Below are 10,345 nucleotides of genomic sequence, written 5' to 3' on the forward strand. Positions count from 1 at the left end.
CCGGACACTGCGAGAGGGCTGTACAAGCAATGATCACACGCACGGCACAGCGGACACACCAGGAACCGCGGTGTTGGCCGTCGAATGGCGCTAGCTGCGCAGCATTTGTGCACCGCCGCCGTCAGTGTCAGTCAGTTTGCCGTGGCATACGGAGCTCCATCGCAGTCTTTAACACTGGTAGCATGCAGCGACAGCGTGGACGTGAATCGTATGTGCAGTTGACGGACTTTGAACGAGGGCGTATAGTGGGCATGCGGGAGGCCGGGTGGACGTACCGCCGAATTGCTCAACACGTGGGGCGTGAGGTCTCCACAGTACATCGATGTTGTCGCCAGTGGTCGGCGGAAGGTGCACGTGCCCGTCGACCTGGGACCGGACCGCAGCGACGCACGGATGCACGCCAAGACCGTAGGATCCTACGCAGTGCCGTAGGGGACCGCACCGCCACTTCCCAGCAAATTAGGGACACTGTTGCTCCTGGGGTATCGGCGAGGACCATTCGCAACCGTCTCCATGAAGCTGGGCTACGGTCCCGCACACCTTTAGGCCGTCTTCCGCTCACGCCCCAACATCGTGCAGCCCTCCTCCAGTGGTGTCGCGACAGGCGTGAATGGAGGGACGAATGGAGACGTGTCGTCTTCAGCGATGAGAGTCGCTTCTGCCTTGGTGCCAATGATGGTCGTATGCGTGTTTGGCGCCGTGCAGGTGAGCGCCACAATCAGGACTGCATACGACCGAGGCACACAGGGCCAACACCCGGCATCATGGTGTGGGGAGCGATCTCCTACACTGGCCGTACACCACTGGTGATCGTCGAGGGGACACTGAATAGTGCACGGTACATCCAAACCGTCATCGAACCCATCGTTCTACCATTCATAGACCGGCAAGGTAACTTGTTGTTCCAACAGGACAATGCACGTCCGCATGTATCCCGTGCCACCCAACGTGCTCTAGAAGGTGTAAATCAACTACCCTGGCCAGCAAGATCTCCGAATCTGTCCCCCATTGAGCATGTTTGGGACTGGATGAAGCGTCGTCTCACGCGGTCTGCACGTCCAGCACGAACGCTGGTCCAACTGAGGCGCCAGGTGGAAATGGCATGGCAAGCCGTTCCACAGGACTACATCCAGCATCTCTACGATCGTCTCCATGGGAGAATAGCAGCCTGCATTGCTGCTTAAGGTGGATATACACTGTACTAGTGCCGACATTGTGCATGCTCTGTTGCCTGTGTCTATGTGCCTGTGGTTCTGTCAGTGTGATCATGTGATGTATCTGACCCCAGGAATGTGTCAATAAAGTTTCCCCTTCCTGGGACAATGAATTCACGGTGTTCTTATTTCAATTTCCAGGAGTGTATAATCATACAATAAAGGATCCTTCTTTCTATGTATTCGCAATACATTACATTTGTCTATGTTAAGGGTCAGTTGCCACTCCCTGCACCAAGTGCCTATCCGCTGCAGATCTTCCTGCATTTCGCTACAATTTTCTAATGCTGCAACTTCTCTGTATACTACAGCATCATCCGCGAAAAGCCGCATGGAACTTCCGACACTATCTACTAAGTCAGTTATATATATTGTGAAAAGCAATGGTCCCATAACACTCCCCTGTGGCACGCCAGAGGTTACTTTAACGTCTGTAGACGTCTCTCCATTGATAACAACATGCTGTGTTCTGTTTGCTAAAAACTCTTCAATCCAGCCACACAGCTGGTCTGATATTCCGTAGGCTCTTACTTTGTTTATCAGGCGACAGTGCGGAACTGTATCGAACGCCTTCCGGAAGTCAAGAAAAATAGCATCTACCTGGGAGCCTGTATCTAATATTTTCTGGGTCTCATGAACAAATAAGGCGAGTTGGGTCTCACACGATCGCTGTTTCCGGAATCCATGTTGATTCCTACATAGTAGATTCTGGGTTTCCAGAAATGACATGATACGCGAGCAAAAAACATGTTCTAAAATTCTACAAGAGATCGACGTAAGAGATATAGGTCTATAGTCTTGCGCATCTGCTCGACGACCCTTCTTGAAGACTGGGACTATCTGTGCTCTTTTCCAATCATTTGGAACCCTCCGTTCCTCTAGAGACTTGCGGTACACGGCTGTTAGAAGGGGGGCAAGTTCTTTCGGGTACTCTGTGTAGAATCGAATTGGTATCCCGTCACGTCCAGTGGACTTTCCTCTATTGAGTGATTCCAGTTGCATTTCTATTCCTTGGACACTTATTTCGATGTCAGCCATTTTTTCGTTTATGCGAGGATTTAGAGAAGGAACTGCAGTGCGGTCTTCCTCTGTGAAACAGCTTTGGAAAAAGGTGTTTAGTATTTCAGCTTTACGCGTGTCATCCTCTGTTTCAATGCCATCATCATCCCGTAGTGTCTGGATATGCTGTTTCGAGCCACTTACTGATTTAACGTAAGACCAGAACTTCCTAGGATTTTCTGTCAAGTCGGTACATAGAATTTCACTTTCGAATTCAATGAACGCTTCACGCATAGCCCTCCTTACGCTAACTTTGACATCGTTTAGCTTCTGTTTGTCTGAGAGGTTTTGGCTGCGTTTAAACTTGGAGTAGAGCTCTCTTTGCTTTCGCAGTAGTTTCCTAACTTTGTTGTTGTACCACGGTGGGTTTTTCCCGTCCCTCACAGTTTTACTCGGAACGTACCCGTCTAAAACGCATTTTACGATTGCCTTGAACTTTTTCCATAAACACTCAACATTGTCAGTGTCGGAACAGAAATTTTCGTTTTGATCTGTTAGGTAGTCTGAAATCTGCCTTCTATTACTCTTGCTAAACAGATAAACCTTCCTCCCTTTTTTTATATTCCTATTAACTTCCATATTCAGGGATGCTGCAACGGCCTTATGATCACTGATTCCCTGTTCTGTACATACAGAGTCGGAAAGTTCGGGTCTGTTTGTTATCAGTAGGTCCAAGATGTTATCTCCACGAGTCGGTTCTCTGTTTAATTGCTCGAGGTAATTTTCGGATAGTGCACTCAGTATAATGTCACTCGATGCTCTGTCCCTACCACCCGTCCTAAACATCTGAGTGTCCCAGTCTATATCTGGTAAATTGAAATCTCCACCTAAGACTATAACATGCTGAGAAAATTTATGTGAAATGTATTCCAAATTTTCTCTCAGTTGTTCTGCCACTAATGCTGCTGAGTCGGGAGGTCGGTAAAAGGAGCCAATTATTAACCTAGTTCGGTTGTTTAGTGTAACCTCCACCCATAATAATTCACAGGAACTATCCACTTCTACTTCACTACAGGATAAACTACTACTAACAGCGACGAACACTCCACCACCGGTTGCATGCAATCTATCCTTTCTAAACACCGTTTGTACCTTTGTAAAAATTTCGGCAGAATTTATCTCTGGCTTAAGCCAGCTTTCTGTACCTATAACGATTTCAGCTTCTGTGCTTTCTATCAGCGCTTGAAGTTCCGGTACTTTACCAACGCAGCTTCGACAGTTGACAATTACAATACCGATTGCTGCTTGGTCCCCGCATGTCCTGACTTTGCCCCGCACCCGTTGAGGCTGTTGCCCTTTCTGTACTTGCCCAAGGCCATCTAACCTAAAAAACCGGCCAGCCCACGCCACACAACCCCTGCTACCCGTGTAGCCGCATGTTGCGTGTAGTGGACTCCTGACCTATCCAGCGGAACCCGAAACCCCACCACCCTATGGCGCAAGTCGAGGAATCTGCAGCCCACACGGTCGCAGAACCGTCTCAGCCTCTGATTCAGACCCTCCACTCGGCTCTGTACCAAAGGTCCGCAGTCAGTCCTGTCGACGATGCTGCAGATGGTGAGCTCTGCTTTCATCCCGCTAGCGAGACTGGCAGTCTTCACCAAATCAGATAGCCGCCGGAAGCCAGAGAGGATTTCCTCCGATCCATAGCGACACACATCATTGGTGCCGACATGAGCGACCACCTGCAGATGGGTGCACCCTGTACCCTTCATGGCATCCGGAAGGACCCTTTCCACATCTGGAATGACTGCCCCCGGTATGCACACGGAGTGCACATTGGTTTTCTTCCCCTCTCTTGCTGCCATTTCCCTAAGGGGCCCCATTACGCGTCTGACGTTGGAGCTCCCAACTACCAGTAAGCCCACCCTCTGCAACTGCCCGGATCTTGCAGACTGAGGGGCAACCTCTGGAACAGGACAAACAGCCATGTCAGGCCGAAGATCAGTATCAGCCTGAGACAGAGCCTGAAACCGGTTCGTCAGACAAACTGGAGAGGCTTTCCGTTCAGCCCTCCGGAATGTCTTTCGCCCCCTGCCACACCTTGAAACGACCTCCCACTCTACCACAGGTGAGGGATCAGCCTCAATGCGGGCAGTATCCCGGGCAACCACAGTCGTAGTCCGATCAGGGGATGCGTGGGACGAGCTGGCCGTCCCCGACAAACCCCCATCCGGACCCCCACAGTGATGCCCATTGGCAACATCAGGATATTTCAGACAAGATTCCTGTCTCTGTCTCTCTCAAGTGCTTACTTGCTGTTTCTGTGAACAGATGCATAACCAATGAGTCGAAACACGCAGACCGAGTTTTTCATCCCTCCTCAAAATACTGTGCTAGTGTTCTGGACGAATGGAGAGATGGCGCAGTTATGATATTAAATTTAATGGGAAGTAGACCATTTGCTCTACCATATCAAACAATTTACAGGAGTCATATACAGGGTGTTACAAAAAGGTACGGCCAAACTTTCAGGAAACATTCCTCACACACAAATAAAGAAAAGATATTATGTGGACACGTGTCCGGAAACGCTTAATTTCCATGTTAGAGCTCATTTTAGTTTCGTCCACCTACGCTCAATGGAGCACGTTATCATGATTTCATACGGGATACTCTACCTGTGCTGCTAGAACATGTGCCTTTACAAGTACGACACAAAATGTGGTTCACGCGCAATGGAGCTCCTGCACATTTCAGTCGAAGTGTTTGTACGCTTCTCAACAACAGATTCGGTGACCGATGGATTGGTAGAGGCGGACCAATTCCATGGCCTCCACGCTCTCCTGACCTCAACCCTCTTGACTTTCATTTATGGGGGCATTTGAAAGCTCTTGTCTACGCAACCCCGGTACCAAATGTAGAGACTCTTCGTGCTCGTATTGTGGACGGCTGTGATACAATACGCCATTCTCCAGGGCTGCATCAGCGCATCAGGGATTCCATGCGACGGAGGGTGGATGCACGTATTCTCGCTAACGGAGGACATTTTGAACATTTCCTGTAACAAAGTGTTTGAAGTCACGCTGGTGCGTTCTGTTGCTGTGTGTTTCCATTCCATGATTAATGTGATTTGAAGAGAAGTAATAAAATGAGCTCTAACATGGAAAGTAAGCGTTTCCGGACACATGTCCACATAACATATTTTCTTTCTTTGTGTGTGAGGAATGTTTCCTGAAAGTTTGGCCGTACCTTTTTGTAACACCCTGTATACAGGTTGAAACACTCACCACCACCTTACAATGATTCTTCTTCCTAATATAACAAATTTCCTACGTTTGAGAATCACACAACAACATATTGAAAAAAAAGTGTTTAAACTTTCGGCATAAATAGATCTTAGCCCTAAATATTACCGACGTCTTGCGTGCACTGACGTTTGAGAACACAAGCACGCTCCCCCACCACAATGTTTTCACTTTACACGAAACATATCTGGTGAAAAGAACTTACGATCACACATTTGCGACTGCGAACTGCACATCTTCGGCCGACTACACGAGAGACACAGCCGTGGTCCCTGGAGAGGACTAGATACCAACATCCACACTGGCCGTGCCAGCACCTGTGTGCACATTACCAGCCAAACCAGACGCACAGTGGCCAGGGAGATTGTCAGCATGACAGCCAAGCAGCTAACCAATAAATTTACATGGGGGGTTACAACTGTCCAGCGCAAACGCTTTGTAAATAGGTTGTTTAGGTTTTTATGTTAGTAACGCCATGTAGCGCTCTATATGAAAATCACTGACTGTGCTGTGTGCAGTCTGTGACTGATTTGCATTATTGGAATTTTGCTATTGTAGTGGGGCAGTTGGATGTGAACAGCGCGTAGCGTTGCGCAGTTGGAGGTGAGCCGCCAGCAGTGGTGGATGTGGGGAGAGAAATGGCAGAATTTTGAGAGCACACGATCTGGACGTGTGTCCATCAGAAAGAGTAAATTTGTAATATTGGACATCATGAACTGATATACACTCCTGGAAATTGAAATAAGAACACCGTGAATTCATTGTCCCAGGAAGGGGAAACTTTATTGACACATTCCTGGGGTCAGATACATCATATGATCACACTCACAGAACCACAGGCACATAGACACAGGCAACAGAGCATGCACAATGTCGGCACTAGTACAGTGTATATCCACCTTTCGCAGCAATGCAGGCTGCTATTCTCCCATGGAGACGATCGTAGTGATGCTGGATGTAGTCCTGTGGAACGGCTTGCCATGCCATTTCCACCTGGCGCCTCAGTTGGACCAGCGTTCGTGCTGGACGTGCAGACCGCGTGAGACGACGCTTCATCCAGTCCCAAACATGCTCAATGGGGGACAGATCCGGAGATCTTGCTGGCCAGGGTAGTTGACTTACACCTTCTAGAGCACGTTGGGTGGCACGGGATACATGCGGACGTGCATTGTCCTGTTGGAACAGCACGTTCCCTTGCCGGTCTAGGAATGGTAGAACGATGGGTTCGATGACGGTTTGGATGTACCGTGCACTATTCAGTGTCCCCTCGACGATCACCAGTGGTGTACGGCCAGTGTAGGAGATCGCTCCCCACACCATGATGCCGGGTGTTGGCCCTGTGTGCCTCGGTCGTATGCAGTCCTGATTGTGGCGCTCACCTGCACGGCGCCAAACACGCATACGACCATCATTGGCACCAAGGCAGAAGCGACTCTCATCGCTGAAGACGACACGTCTCCATTCGTCCCTCCATTCACGCCTGTCGCGATACCACTGGAGGCGGGCTGCACGATGTTGGGGCGTGAGCGGAAGACGGCCTAACGGTGTGCGGGACCGTAGCCCAGCTTCATGGAGACGGTTGCGAATGGTCCTCGCCGATACCCCAGGAGCAACAGTGTCCCTAATTTGCTGGGAAGTGGCGGTGCGGTCCCCTACGGCACTGCGTAGGATCCTACGGTCTTGGCGTGCATCCGTGCGTCGCTGCGGTCCGGTCCCAGGTCGACGGGCACGTGCACCTTCCGCCGACCACTGGCGACAACATCGATGTACTGTGGAGACCTCACGCCCCACGTGTTGAGCAATTCGGCGGTACGTCCACCCGGCCTCCCGCATGCCCACTATACGCCCTCGCTCGAAGTCCGTCAACTGCACATACGGTTCACGTCCACGCTGTCGCGGCATGCTACCAGTGTTAAAGACTGCGATGGAGCTCCGTATGCCACGGCAAACTGGCTGACACTGACGGCGGCGGTGCACAAATGCTGCGCAGCTAGCGCCATTCGACGGCCAATACCGCGGTTCCTGGTGTGTCCGCTGTGCCGTGCGTGTGATCATTGCTTGTACAGCCCTCTCGCAGTGTCCGGAGCAAGTATGGTGGGTCTGACACACCGGTGTCAATGTGTTCTTTTTTCCATTTCCAGGAGTGTATATATATGATGGCTTTGGAACACTATTAAGGTAAATACATTGTTTGTTCTCAATTAAAATCTTTCATTTGCTAGCTACGCATATCAGTAGTTAGTGCCTTCAGTAGTCTGAATCTTTTATTTAGCTGGCAGTAGTGGCGCTCGCTGTATTGCAGTAGTTCGAGTAACGAAGAGTTTGGTGAGGTAAGTGATTCATGAAAGGTATAGGTTATTGTTAGTCTGGGCCATTCTTTTGTAGGGATTATTGAAAGTCAGATTGCTTTGCGCTAAAAAATATTGTGTGTCAGTTTAAGCACAGTGCCCAAAACAAATTGTAAAATTTTTTGTGGGCAGCATGGGGGCTATGTAAGTAGGTTGTTTAGGTTTTTATGTTGGTAACGCCACGTAGCGCTCTATATGAAAATCACTGTCTGTGCTGTGTGCAGTCTGTGACTGATTTGCATTGTTCGAATATTGCCATTGTAGTGGGGCAGTTGGATGTGAACAGCGCGTAGTGTTGCGCAGTTGGAGGTGAGCCGCCAGCAGTGGTGGATGTGGGGAGAGAAATGGCAGAATTTTGAGAGCGGACGATCTGACGTGTGTCCATCAGAAAGAGTAAATTTGTAATATTGGATGTCATGAACTGATATATATATATATATATATATATATATATATATATATATATATATATATATATATGTGTGTGTGTGTGTGTGTGTGTGACTTTGGAACACTATTAAGGTAAATACATTGTTTGTTCTCTATCAAAATCTTTCTTTTGCTAAGTATGCCTATCAGTAATTAGTGCCTTCAGTAGTCTGAATCTTTTATTTAACTGGTAGTAGTGGCGCTCGCTGTATTGCAGCAGTTCGAGTAACGAAGATTTTTGTGAGGTAAGTGATTCATGAAACGTATAGGTTATTGTTAGTCAGGGCCATTCTTTTGTACGGATTATTGAAAGTCAGATTGCGTTGCGCTAAAAAGTATTGTGTGTGAGTTTAAGCACAGTCATTTATAATTTTTCTAAGGGGACGTTTTAGCTTGCCATATTGAATCTTCTCACGCAACACAAACATCCTCTTCTATCGGCGCTCAACTGGCTGGTGCACTACTCAGCCATCCTCCGCCGGGACTTGCCCCCAATGCTACTCGCAAGAACTGATTGGTCAGAGTGTTTCTCATACTTGCTGGTCACGCGAGCTGTTGGCAGTGAACGCTGCGAGACAAACAGGAGCAGTTCCACTCCCAACATAGATCTCCTCATTTTGCAAATCCACTTTACGCAATCCGAAACAGGGATGTTGTTATCGATACACCTCGAATTTGTCACGCAAAACGTAGATTCCTCCATTTTTTACCAGTTATTTTCGAAGGCAGAAGAAGGCAGAGCATACACGCATTTACACGTCGCTAAAGTATCGTTGTATCGTTACTTGTTGTGAAAATCCTGTACATGAGTTTAGCATAGGCTGTATTTCCTCAAAGTAGTCACTCATCAGGTATATTTGTTCTTATCAGCTTAATATTTGTTACATACTGCACCACAGGACTAGAACATTAAACTAATTTTTATCTCATAATGGAGTGCTAAGACCATACTATACCTCTGTAACAGGATGCTTCTTCACCTTCGAACTCTCTTAAGGTAGCCAGCTTCGTCACCTACCAAGTCTCTAGGGTAGCAGCACGGAGGAGCTGTAAATGTCAGGTTAATACTATGTAACACCTGATTACCGCTCCACTCGTGAATAATATACATGATTCTCCCGCCTTCGCTTCCACCCACCCGGCAGCACATCACTGATATCAGACTAAGTAGTTAATGAAACTGATCTTGAGCGTTCTCTTACATGATGAGTAATTTATTTCCTGCAGTTCGCTTACACCTTCCAGGTAACTGTTACAGACGATTTTGTGAAGACTCTAGAGGCTCCCATAGGCTGAAGTATTAGCATTGTGTATGCTTCAAGTGTGATTCTAAGGCTTGCTACAACGAATATTGTGCCAAGAGACCTGACCTCACATCGTATAAAGGGTGCAATCTTGCGCTTTTAAAACGAACGTTGTGTCTGTGCAAGTGGTCAATATAGTAGAAAATCAATGAAATCTCCAGCGAAATAAGTGTAAACTTATTTTCCAGGTGTGATTCTTATGCTTAGTACAACGAAATATTTTACCGACAGACCACACCTCACAGCGTGTAAACGACGCGGTCTTATGCTTTTAAAACAAATAGTGTTGACGGCAACAGTGTAAACAGCGGGTATAGTAAATAAGTGTAAACCCACACTCGTGTTATGAACTTACGTTTGCTTCAATGGTTATTGAACCGAGAACGTGGAATCTTGTGTTGAATATACTACAAAATAAGCATTTAACATCAACAGTCCTTAAACATACATTCAGTTAGCAAGTTCCACATACTACGGTCAGTAGATGACTTCACCAATAAAGTAATAAGAAGTGGCGCGCACTGGGCTCGCATCCGGCAGGACGACGGTTCAAACCCGCTTCCGGCCATCCTGATTTTAGTTTTCCGCCATTTCCCTAAATCGTTTCAGACTAATGCCGGGATGGTTCATTTGAAAGGGCACGGCCGACTTCCTTCCCTAATCGAATGGGACTGATGATCTCGCTGTTTGGTCCCCTAACGTAATGCTGCTAGGAACAAACACCAATATTCAAGGGATTTCAC

This window comes from Schistocerca serialis, chromosome 8, assembly GCF_023864345.2.
Source record: "Schistocerca serialis cubense isolate TAMUIC-IGC-003099 chromosome 8, iqSchSeri2.2, whole genome shotgun sequence".
Classification (NCBI taxonomy): Eukaryota; Metazoa; Arthropoda; class Insecta; order Orthoptera; family Acrididae; genus Schistocerca; species Schistocerca serialis.